Below are 13,032 nucleotides of genomic sequence, written 5' to 3'. Positions count from 1 at the left end.
CAATATTATAGAAATAGATATTAAAAACATTTAAAACAAGGGTTTAATTGTTTTTTATTTGGTTAGAGGCTTAGAGGCAGGGCTTTTAAACGAGTAATATAGAAATGAAAATATACACATCTATAATAAAGAAATAAATAAAGGGAGATATATCTATGTATAAATTGAAATAAAAACCAAAAAAAAACCCAAGTTATCTAAAACTAGACAAGTAGATTAATATTCAGTTTGAAAAATATATGGATCGACGTTCATATATTTTTATATTGATTATGCATTTTATCTATGTGTATAAATATAGCTCAATATGATAGAAATAAATATTAATTACATTTAAGTGAAGGTGTATTTTGTTTTTTATTTGGTTAGAGGCAGGGCTTACTAAGTTTCGATGGGGGGTGGGTTTTGGGACGTACCTCGGAGAAGAATTTTTGGAAGGGGGTTGCACACGTGGTTTCTTGCCTCGCTTCTCTGCACGTGCAGGGGCGCCCCCCCGCCCGCCCCGGGCTGAGCTCTGCGGCAGTGCTGCCGCCTTGTGGACACAGAGCGGTACTGCAGCTGTGATATATAGAATAATATAGAAATGAAAATATACACATCTATAAGAAAGAAATGTATATAGGGAGATAGATAGATAGATAGATAGATAGATAGATAGATAGATAGATAGATAGATAGATAGATAGATAGATAGATAGATAGATAGATAGATAGATAGATAGATAGATAGATAGATAGATAGATAGATAGAGAGAGAGACAGACAGATAGATGGATAGATAGATAGATGGATAGATAGATAGATGGAGCCATAAAAGAAGAAATGAATTCCAGTAATCCAAATCTGGACAAGTTAATTAATGATCAGTATGAAAACTATAGGGATAGATGGTGATGTACTTTAATATCTGTTATGCATTGTGTCTGTGTGTACAAATATAAAAGATCAATATTATAGAAGTAGATATTAAAAACATTTAAAACAAGGGTTTAATTGTTTTTTATTTGGTTAGAGGCTTAGAGGCAGGGCTTTTAAATGATTAATATAGAAATGAAAATATACACATCTATAATAAAGAAATAAATATAGGGAGATATATAGATAGATAGATAGATAGATAGAGCCATAAAAGAAGAAATGAATACCAGTAATCCAAATCTGGACAAGTAAATTAATGATCTGTATGAAAACTATAGGGATAGATGGTGATGTACTTTAATATCTGTTATGCATTGTGTCTGTGTGTACAAATATAAAAGATCAATATTATAGAAATAGATATTAAAAACATGTAAAACAAGGGTTTAATTGTTTTTTATTTGGTTAGAGGCTTAGAGGCAGGGCTTTTAAATGATTAATATAGAAATGAAAATATACACATCTATAATAAAGAAATGTATATAGGGTGATAGATAGGGAGATATATAGATAGGGAGATATAGAGATAGGGAGATAGATAGGGGGATAAATAGATAGATAGATAGATAGATAGATAGATAGATAGATAGATAGATAGATAGACAGAGAGATAGAGAGATAGAGAGATAGAGAGATATAGCCATAAATAAGAAATAAACACAAATTATCTATATCTAGACAAGCTGGTTAATATTCAATATGAAAAATATACAGATAGATGGTAATGTATTTTAATATCTGTTGTGCATTATATCTCTGTGTGTATAAATAAAGAAAATCAATATTATAGAAATAGATATTATAAATCTTTCAATCAAGGGAATTACTGGTTTTTATTTGCTTACAGGCATGGCATTTAAATGAATAATATAGAAATGAAAATATAAACATCTATAATAAAGAAATAAATATAGGGAGATAGAGAGATAGAGAGATAGATAGATAGATAGATAGATAGATAGATAGATAGATAGATAGATAGAGCCATAAAAGAAGAAATGAATTCCAGTAATCCAAATCTGGACAAGTAAATTAATGATCAGTATGAAAACTATATTGATAGATGGTGATCTACTTTAATATCTGTTATGCATTGTGTCTGTGTGTACAAATATAGAAGATTAATATTATAGAAATTGATATTAAAAACATGTAAAACAAGGGTTTAATTGTTTTTTATTTGGTTAGAGGCTTAGAGGCAGGGCTTTTAAATGATTAATATAGAAATGAAAATATACACATCTATAATAAAGAAATGTATATAGGGTGATAGATAGGGAGATATATAGATAGGGAGATATATAGATAGGGAGATAGATAGGGGGATAGATAGATAGATAGATAGATAGATAGATAGATAGATAGATAGAGCCATAAAAGAAGAAATAAATACCAGTAATCCAAATCTGGACAAGTAAATTAATGATCAGTATGAAAACTATAGGGATAGATGGTGATGTACTTTAATATCTGTTATGCATTGTGTCTGTGTGTACAAATATAAAAGATCAATATTATAGAAATAGATATTAAAAACATGTAAAACAAGGGTTTAATTGTTTTTTATTTGGTTAGAGGCTTAGAGGCAGGGCTTTTAAATGATTCATATAGAAATGAAAATATACACATCTATAATAAAGAAATGTATATAGGGTGATAGATAGGGAGATACATAGATAGGGAGATATATAGATAGGGAGATAGATAGGGGGATAAATAGATAGATAGATAGATAGATAGATAGATAGATAGATAGATAGATAGATAGATAGATAGATAGATAGAGCCATAAAAGAAGAAATGAATTCCAGTAATCCAAATCTGGACAAGTAAATTAATTATCAGTATGAAAACTATATAGATAGATGGTAATGTACTTTAATATCTGTTATGCATTATATCTGTGTGTATAAATATAGAAGATCAATATTATAGGAAAATATATTAATTTTTTTATACAAGGGGCTTTTCTTTTTTTATTTAATTAAAGGCAAGGCATTTAAATGAATAATATAGAAATGAAAATATACACATCTATAAGAAAGAAATGTATGTAGTGATATAGATAGATAGATAGATAGATAGATAGATAGATAGAGCCATAAAAGAAGAAATGAATTCCAGTAATCCAAATCTGGACAAGTAAATTAATGATCAGTATGAAAACTATAGGGATAGATGGTGATGTACTTTAATATCTGTTATGCATTGTGTCTGTGTGTACAAATATAAAAGATCAATATTATAGAAATAGATATTAAAAACATGTAAAACAAGGGTTTAATTGTTTTTTATTTGGTTAGTGGCTTAGAGGCAGGGCTTTTAAATGATTAATATAGAAATGAAAATATACACATCTATAATAAAGAAATGTATATAGGGTGATAGATAGGGAGATATATAGATAGGGAGATATAGAGATAGGGAGATAGATAGGGGGATAAATAGATAGATAGATAGATAGATAGATAGATAGATAGATAGATAGATAGATAGATAGATAGATAGAGCCATAAAAGAAGAAATGAATACCAGTAATCCAAATCTGGACAAGTAAATTAATTATCAGTATGAAAACTATATAGATAGATGGTAATGTACTTTAATACCTGTTATGCATTATATCTGTGTGTATAAATATAGAAGATCAATATTATAGGAAAATATATTAATTTTTTTATACAAGGGGCTTTTCTTTTTTTATTTAATTAAAGGCATGGCATTTAAATGAATAATATAGAAATGAAAATATACACATTTATAAGAAAGAAATGTATGTAGTGATATAGATAGATAGATAGATAGATAGATAGATAGAGCCATAAAAGAAGAAATAAATACCAGTAATCCCAGTAATCCAAATCTGGACAAGTAAATTAATGATCAGTATGAAAACTATAGGGATAGATGGTGATGTACTTTAATATCTGTTATGCATTGTGTCTGTGTGTACAAATATAAAATATCAATATTATAGAAATAGATATTAAAAACATTTAAAACAAGGGTTTAATTGTTTTTTATTTGGTTAGAGGCTTAGAGGCAGGGCTTTTAAATGATTAATATAGGAATGAAAATATACACATCTATAATAAAGAAACGTATATAGGGTGATAGATAGGGAGATATATAGATAGGGAGATACATAGATAGATAGATAGATAGATAGATAGATAGATAGAGTGATAGAGAGATAGAGAGATATAGCCATAAATAAGAAATAAACACAAATTATCTATATCTAGACAAGCTGGTTAATATTCAATATGAAAAATATACGGATAGATGGTAATGTATTTTAATATCTGTTGTGCATTATATCTCTGTGTGTATAAATAAAGAAAATCAATATTATAGAAATAGATATTATAAATCTTTCAATCAAGGGAATTACTGGTTTTTATTTGGTTACAGGCATGGCATTTAAATGAATAATATAGAAATGAAAATATACACATCTATAATAAAATAAATATAGGGAGATATATAGATAGATAGATAGATAGATAGATAGATAGATAGATAGATAGATAGATAGATAGATAGAGCCATAAAAGAAGAAATGAATACCAGTAATCCAAATCTGGACAAGTTAATTAATGATCAGTATGAAAACTATATAGATAGATGGTAATGTGCTTTAATATCTGTTATGCATTATATCTGTGTGTATAAATATAGAAGGTCAATATTATAGGAAAATATATTAATTTTTTTATACAAGGGGCTTTTCTTTTTTTATTTAATTAAAGGCATGGCATTTAAATGAATAATATAGAAATGAAAATATACACATCTATAAGAAAAAAATGTATGTAGTGATATAGATAGATAGATAGATAGATAGATAGATCGATAGAGCCATAAAAGAAGAAATAAATACCAGTAATCCCAGTAATCCAAATCTGGACAAGTAAATTAATGATCAGTATGAAAACTATAGGGATAGATGGTGATGTACTTTAATATCTGTTATGCATTGTGTCTGTGTGTACAAATATAAAAGATCAATATTATAGAAATAGATATTAAAAACATTTAAAACAAGGGTTTAATTGTTTTTTATTTGGTTAGAGGCTTAGAGGCAGGGCTTTTAAATGATTAATATAGGAATGAAAATATACACATCTATAATAAAGAAACGTATATAGGGTGATAGATAGGGAGATATATAGATAGGGAGATACATAGATAGATAGATAGATAGATAGATAGATAGATAGATAGATAGAGTGATAGAGAGATAGAGAGATATAGCCATAAATAAGAAATAAACACAAATTATCTATATCTAGACAAGCTGGTTAATATTCAATATGAAAAATATACGGATAGATGGTAATGTATTTTAATATCTGTTGTGCATTATATCTCTGTGTGTATAAATAAAGAAAATCAATATTATAGAAATAGATATTATAAATCTTTCAATCAAGGGAATTACTGGTTTTTATTTGGTTACAGGCATGGCATTTAAATGAATAATATAGAAATGAAAATATACACATCTATAATAAAGAAATAAATATAGGGAGATATATAGATAGATAGATAGATAGATAGATAGATAGATAGATAGATAGAGCCATAAAAGAAATAATGAATACCAGTAATCCAAATCTGGACAAGTTAATTAATGATCAGTATGAAAACTATATAGATAGATGGTAATGTGCTTTAATATCTGTTATGCATTATATCTGTGTGTATAAATATAGAAGGTCAATATTATAGGAAAATATATTAATTTTTTTATACAAGGGGCTTTTCTTTTTTTATTTAATTAAAGGCATGGCATTTAAATGAATAATATAGAAATGAAAATATACACATCTATAAGAAAGAAATATATGTAGTGAGATAGATAGATAGATAGATAGATAGATAGATAGATAGATAGAGCCATAAAAGAAGAAATGAATTCCAGTAATCCAAATCTGGACAAGTAAATTAATGATCAGTATGAAAACTATAGGGATAGATGGTGATGTACTTTAATATCTCTTATGCATTGTGTCTGTGTGTACAAATATAAAAGATCAATATTATAGAAATAGATATTAAAAACATGTAAAACAAGGGTTTAATTGTTTTTTATTTGGTTAGAGGCTTAGAGGCAGGGCTTTTAAATGATTCATATAGAAATGAAAATATACACATCTATAATAAAGAAATGTATATAGGGTGATAGATAGGGAGATACATAGATAGGGAGATATATAGATAGGGAGATAGATAGGGGGATAAATAGATAGATAGATAGATAGATAGATAGATAGATAGATAGATAGATAGATAGATAGATAGATAGAAAGATAGAGCCATAAAAGAAAAAATGAATACCAGTAATCCAAATCTGGACAAGTTAATTAATGATCAGTATGAAAACTATATAGATAGATGGTAATGTGCTTTAATATCTGTTATGCATTATATCTGTGTGTATAAATATAGAAGGTCAATATTATAGGAAAATATATTAATTTTTTTATACAAGGGGCTTTTCTTTTTTTATTTAATTAAAGGCAAGGCATTTAAATGAATAATATAGAAATGAAAATATACACATCTATAAGAAAGAAATATATGTAGTGAGATAGATAGATAGATAGATAGATAGATAGATAGAGCCATAAAAGAAGAAATAAATACCAGTAATCCCAGTAATCCAAATCTGGACAAGTAAATTAATGATCAGTATGAAAACTATATAGATAGATGGTAATGTACTTTAATATCTGTTATGCATTATATCTGTGTGTATAAATATAGAAGATCAATATTATAGAAAAATATATTAATTTTTTTATACAAGGGGCTTTTCTCTTTTTATTTAATTAAAGGCATGGCATTTAAATGAATAATATAGAAATGAAAATATACACATCTATAAGAAAGAAATGTATGTAGTGATATAGATAGATAGATAGATAGAGCCATAAAAGAAGAAATAAATACCAGTAATCCCAGTAATCCAAATCTGGACAAGTAAATTAATGATCAGTATGAAAACTATAGGGATAGATGGTGATCTACTTTAATATCTGTTATGCATTGTGTCTGTGTGTACAAATATAAAAAATCAATATTATAGAAATAGATATTAAAAACATGTAAAACAAGGGTTTAATTGTTTTTTATTTGGTTAGAGGCTTAGAGGCAGGGCTTTTAAATGATTAATATAGAAATGAAAATATACACATCTATAATAAAGAAACGTATATAGGGTGATAGAGAGATATATTGATAGGGAGATACATAGATAGATAGATAGATAGATAGATAGATAGATAGATAGATAGACAGAGAGATAGAGAGATAGAGAGATATAGCCATAAATAAGAAATAAACACAAATTATCCATATCTAGACAAGCTGGTTAATATTCAATATGAAAAATATACGGATAGATGGTAATGTATTTTAATATCTGTTGTGCATTATATCTCTGTGTGTATAAATAAAGAAAATCAATATTATAGAAATAGATATTATAAATCTTTCAATCAAGGGAATTACTGGTTTTTATTTGCTTACAGGCATGGCATTTAAATGAATAATATAGAAATGAAAATATACACATCTATAATAAAGAAATAAATATAGGGAGATAGAGAGATAGATAGATAGATAGATAGAGCCATAAAAGAAGAAATGAATACCAGTAATCCAAATCTGGACAAGTTAATTAATGATCAGTATGAAAACTATATAGATAGATGGTAATGTGCTTTAATATCTGTTATGCATTATATCTGTGTGTATAAAGATAGAAGGTCAATATTATAGGAAAATATATTAATTTTTTTATACAAGGGGCTTTTCTCTTTTTATTTAATTAAAGGCATGGCATTTAAATGAATAATATAGAAATGAAAATATACACATCTATAAGAAAGAAATATATGTAGTGAGATAGATAGATAGATAGATAGATAGATAGATAGATAGAGCCGTAAAAGAAGAAATAAATACCAGTAATCCAAATCTGGACAAGTAAATTAATGATCAGTATGAAAACTATAGGGATAGATGGTGATGTACTTTAATATCTGTTATGCATTGTGTCTGTGTGTACAAGTATAAAAGATCAATATTATAGAAATAGATATTAAAAACATTTAAAACAAGGGTTTAATTGTTTTTTATTTGGTTAGAGGCTTAGAGGCAGGGCTTTTAAATGATTAATATAGAAATGAAAATATACACTTCTATAATAAAGAAACGTATATAGGGTGATAGAGAGATATATAGATAGGGAGATACATAGATAGATAGATAGATAGATAGATAGATAGATAGATAGATAGATAGATAGATAGATAGAGAGATAGATAGATAGATAGACAGATAGATAGATAGATAGATAGATAGATAGATAAAGCCATAAAAGAAGAAATAAATACCAGTAATCCAAATCTGGACAAGTTAATTAATGATCAGTTTGAAAACTATAGGGATAGATGGTGATGTACTTTAATATCTGTTATGCATTGTATCTGTGTGTACAAATATAAAAGATCAATTTTATAGAAATAGATATTGAAAACATTTTAAACAAGGGTTTAATTGTTTTTTATTTGGTTAGAGGCTTAGAGGCAGGGCTTTTAAACGATTAATATAGAAATGAAAATATACACATCTATAATAAAGAAATAAATAAAGGGAGATATATCTATGTATAAATTGAAATAAAAACCAAAAAAAAACCCAAGTTATCTAAAACTAGACAAGTAGATTAATATTCAATTTGAAAAATATATGGATAGACGTTCATATATTTTTATATTGATTATGCATTTTATCTATGTGTATAAATATAGCTCAATATGATAGAAATAAATATTAATTACATTTAAGTGAAGGTGTATTTTGTTTTTTATTTGGTTAGAGGCAGGGCTTGCTAAGTTTCGATGGGGGGTGGGTTTTGGGACGTACCTCGGAGAAGAATTTTTGGAAGGGGGTTGCACACGTGGTTTCTTGCCTCGCTTCTCTGCACGTGCAGGGGCGCCCCCCCGCCCGCCCCGGGCTGAGCTGTGCGGCAGTGCTGCCGCCTTGTGGACACAGAGCGGTACTGCAGCTGTGATATATAGAATAATATAGAAATGAAAATATACACATCTATAAGAAAGAAATGTATATAGGGAGATAGATAGATAGATAGATAGATAGATAGATAGATAGATAGATAGATAGATAGATAGATAGATAGATAGATAGATAGATAGATAGATAGATAGATAGATAGATAGATAGATAGATAGATAGATAGATAGATAGAGAGAGAGACAGACAGACAGACAGATAGATGGATAGATAGATAGATGGAGCCATAAAAGAAGAAATGAATTCCAGTAATCCAAATCTGGACAAGTTAATTAATGATCAGTATGAAAACTATAGGGATAGATGGTGATGTACTTTAATATCTGTTATGCATTGTGTCTGTGTGTACAAATATAAAAGATCAATATTATAGAAGTAGATATTAAAAACATTTAAAACAAGGGTTTAATTGTTTTTTATTTGGTTAGAGGCTTAGAGGCAGGGCTTTTAAATGATTAATATAGAAATGAAAATATACACATCTATAATAAAGAAATAAATATAGGGAGATATATAGATAGATAGATAGATAGATAGAGCCATAAAAGAAGAAATGAATACCAGTAATCCAAATCTGGACAAGTAAATTAATGATCTGTATGAAAACTATAGGGATAGATGGTGATGTACTTTAATATCTGTTATGCATTGTGTCTGTGTGTACAAATATAAAAGATCAATATTATAGAAATAGATATTAAAAACATGTAAAACAAGGGTTTAATTGTTTTTTATTTGGTTAGAGGCTTAGAGGCAGGGCTTTTAAATGATTAATATAGAAATGAAAATATACACATCTATAATAAAGAAATGTATATAGGGTGATAGATAGGGAGATATATAGATAGGGAGATATAGAGATAGGGAGATAGATAGGGGGATAAATAGATAGATAGATAGATAGATAGATAGATAGATAGATAGATAGATAGATAGATAGACAGAGAGATAGAGATAGAGAGATAGAGAGATATAGCCATAAATAAGAAATAAACACAAATTATCTATATCTAGACAAGCTGGTTAATATTCAATATGAAAAATATACAGATAGATGGTAATGTATTTTAATATCTGTTGTGCATTATATCTCTGTGTGTATAAATAAAGAAAATCAATATTATAGAAATAGATATTATAAATCTTTCAATCAAGGGAATTACTGGTTTTTATTTGCTTACAGGCATGGCATTTAAATGAATAATATAGAAATGAAAATATAAACATCTATAATAAAGAAATAAATATAGGGAGATAGAGAGATAGAGAGATAGATAGATAGATAGATAGATAGATAGATAGATAGATAGATAGATAGATAGAGCCATAAAAGAAGAAATGAATTCCAGTAATCCAAATCTGGACAAGTAAATTAATGATCAGTATGAAAACTATATTGATAGATGGTGATCTACTTTAATATCTGTTATGCATTGTGTCTGTGTGTACAAATATAGAAGATTAATATTATAGAAATTGATATTAAAAACATGTAAAACAAGGGTTTAATTGTTTTTTATTTGGTTAGAGGCTTAGAGGCAGGGCTTTTAAATGATTAATATAGAAATGAAAATATACACATCTATAATAAAGAAATGTATATAGGGTGATAGATAGGGAGATATATAGATAGGGAGATATATAGATAGGGAGATAGATAGGGGGATAGATAGATAGATAGATAGATAGATAGATAGATAGATAGATAGATAGATAGAGCCATAAAAGAAGAAATAAATACCAGTAATCCAAATCTGGACAAGTAAATTAATGATCAGTATGAAAACTATAGGGATAGATGGTGATGTACTTTAATATCTGTTATGCATTGTGTCTGTGTGTACAAATATAAAAGATCAATATTATAGAAATAGATATTAAAAACATGTAAAACAAGGGTTTAATTGTTTTTTATTTGGTTAGAGGCTTAGAGGCAGGGCTTTTAAATGATTAATATAGAAATGAAAATATACACATCTATAATAAAGAAATGTATATAGGGTGATAGATAGGGAGATACATAGATAGGGAGATATATAGATAGGGAGATAGATAGGGGGATAAATAGATAGATAGATAGATAGATAGATAGATAGATAGATAGATAGATAGATAGATAGATAGATAGATAGAGCCATAAAAGAAGAAATGAATTCCAGTAATCCAAATCTGGACAAGTAAATTAATGATCAGTATGAAAACTATATAGATAGATGGTAATGTGCTTTAATATCTGTTATGCATTATATCTGTGTGTATAAATATAGAAGGTCAATATTATAGGAAAATATATTAATTTTTTTATACAAGGGGCTTTTCTTTTTTTATTTAATTAAAGGCATGGCATTTAAATGAATAATATAGAAATGAAAATATACACATCTATAAGAAAGAAATATATGTAGTGAGATAGATAGATAGATAGATAGATAGATAGATAGATAGATAGATAGATAGAGCCATAAAAGAAGAAATGAATTCCAGTAATCCAAATCTGGACAAGTAAATTAATGATCAGTATGAAAACTATAGGGATAGATGGTGATGTACTTTAATATCTGTTATGCATTGTGTCTGTGTGTACAAATATAAAAGATCAATATTATAGAAATAGATATTAAAAACATTTAAAACAAGGGTTTAATTGTTTTTTATTTGGTTAGAGGCTTAGAGGCAGGGCTTTTAAATGATTAATATAGAAATGAAAATATACACATCTATACTAAAGAAACGTATATAGGGTGATAGGGAGATATATAGATAGGGACATGGATAGATAGATAGATAGATAGATAGATAGATAGATAGATAGATAGATAGAGATAGAGAGATAGAGAGAGAGATAGAGAGAGAGATAGAGAGATATAGCCATAAATAAGAAATAAACACAAATTATCTATACCTAGACAAGCTGGTTAATATTCAATATGAAAAATATACGGATAGATGGTAATGTATTTTAATATCTGTTGTGCATTATATCTCTGTGTGTATAAATAAAGAAAATCAATATTATAGAAATAGATATTATAAATCTTTCAATCAAGGGAATTACTGGTTTTTATTTGGTTACAGGCATGGCATTTAAATGAATAATATAGAAATGAAAATATACACATCTATAATAGAGAAATAAATATAGGGAGATATATAGATAGATAGATAGATAGATAGATAGATAGATAGATAGATAGATAGATAGATAGAGCCATAAAAGAAGAAATGAATACCAGTAATCCAAATCTGGACAAGTAAATTAATGATCAGTATGAAAACTATATTGATAGATGGTAATGTGCTTTAATATCTGTTATGCATTATATCTGTGTGTATAAATATAGAAGGTCAATATTATAGGAAAATATATTAATTTTTTTATACAAGGGGCTTTTCTTTTTTTATTTAATTAAAGGCATGGCATTCAAATGAATAATATAGAAATGAAAATATACACATCTATAAGAAAGAAATATATGTAGTGAGATAGATAGATAGATAGATAGATAGATAGAGCCATAAAAGAAGAAATGAATTCCAGTAATCCAAATCTGGACAAGTAAATTAATGATCAGTATGAAAACTATAGGGATAGATGGTGATGTACTTTAATATCTGTTATGCATTGTATCTGTGTGTACAAATATAAAAGATCAATATTATAGAAATAGATATTAAAAACATGTAAAACAAGGGTTTAATTGTTTTTTATTTGGTTAGTGGCTTAGAGGCAGGGCTTTTAAATGATTAATATAGAAATGAAAATATACACATCTATAATAAAGAAATGTATATAGGGTGATAGATAGGGAGATATATAGATAGGGAGATATAGAGATAGGGAGATAGATAGGGGGATAGATAGATAGATAGATAGATAGATAGATAGATAGATAGATAGATAGATAGGTAGATAGATAGATAGATGGAGCCATAAAAGAAGATATAAATACCAGTAATCCAAATCTGGACAAGTAAATTAATGATTAGTTTGAAAACTATAGGGATAGA

This window comes from Cyanistes caeruleus, chromosome 2 (assembly GCF_971803275.1).
Source record: "Cyanistes caeruleus chromosome 2, bCyaCae1.hap1.1, whole genome shotgun sequence".
NCBI lineage: Eukaryota > Metazoa > Chordata > Aves > Passeriformes > Paridae > Cyanistes > Cyanistes caeruleus.
Note: the sequence above shows the minus strand (reverse complement) of the source record.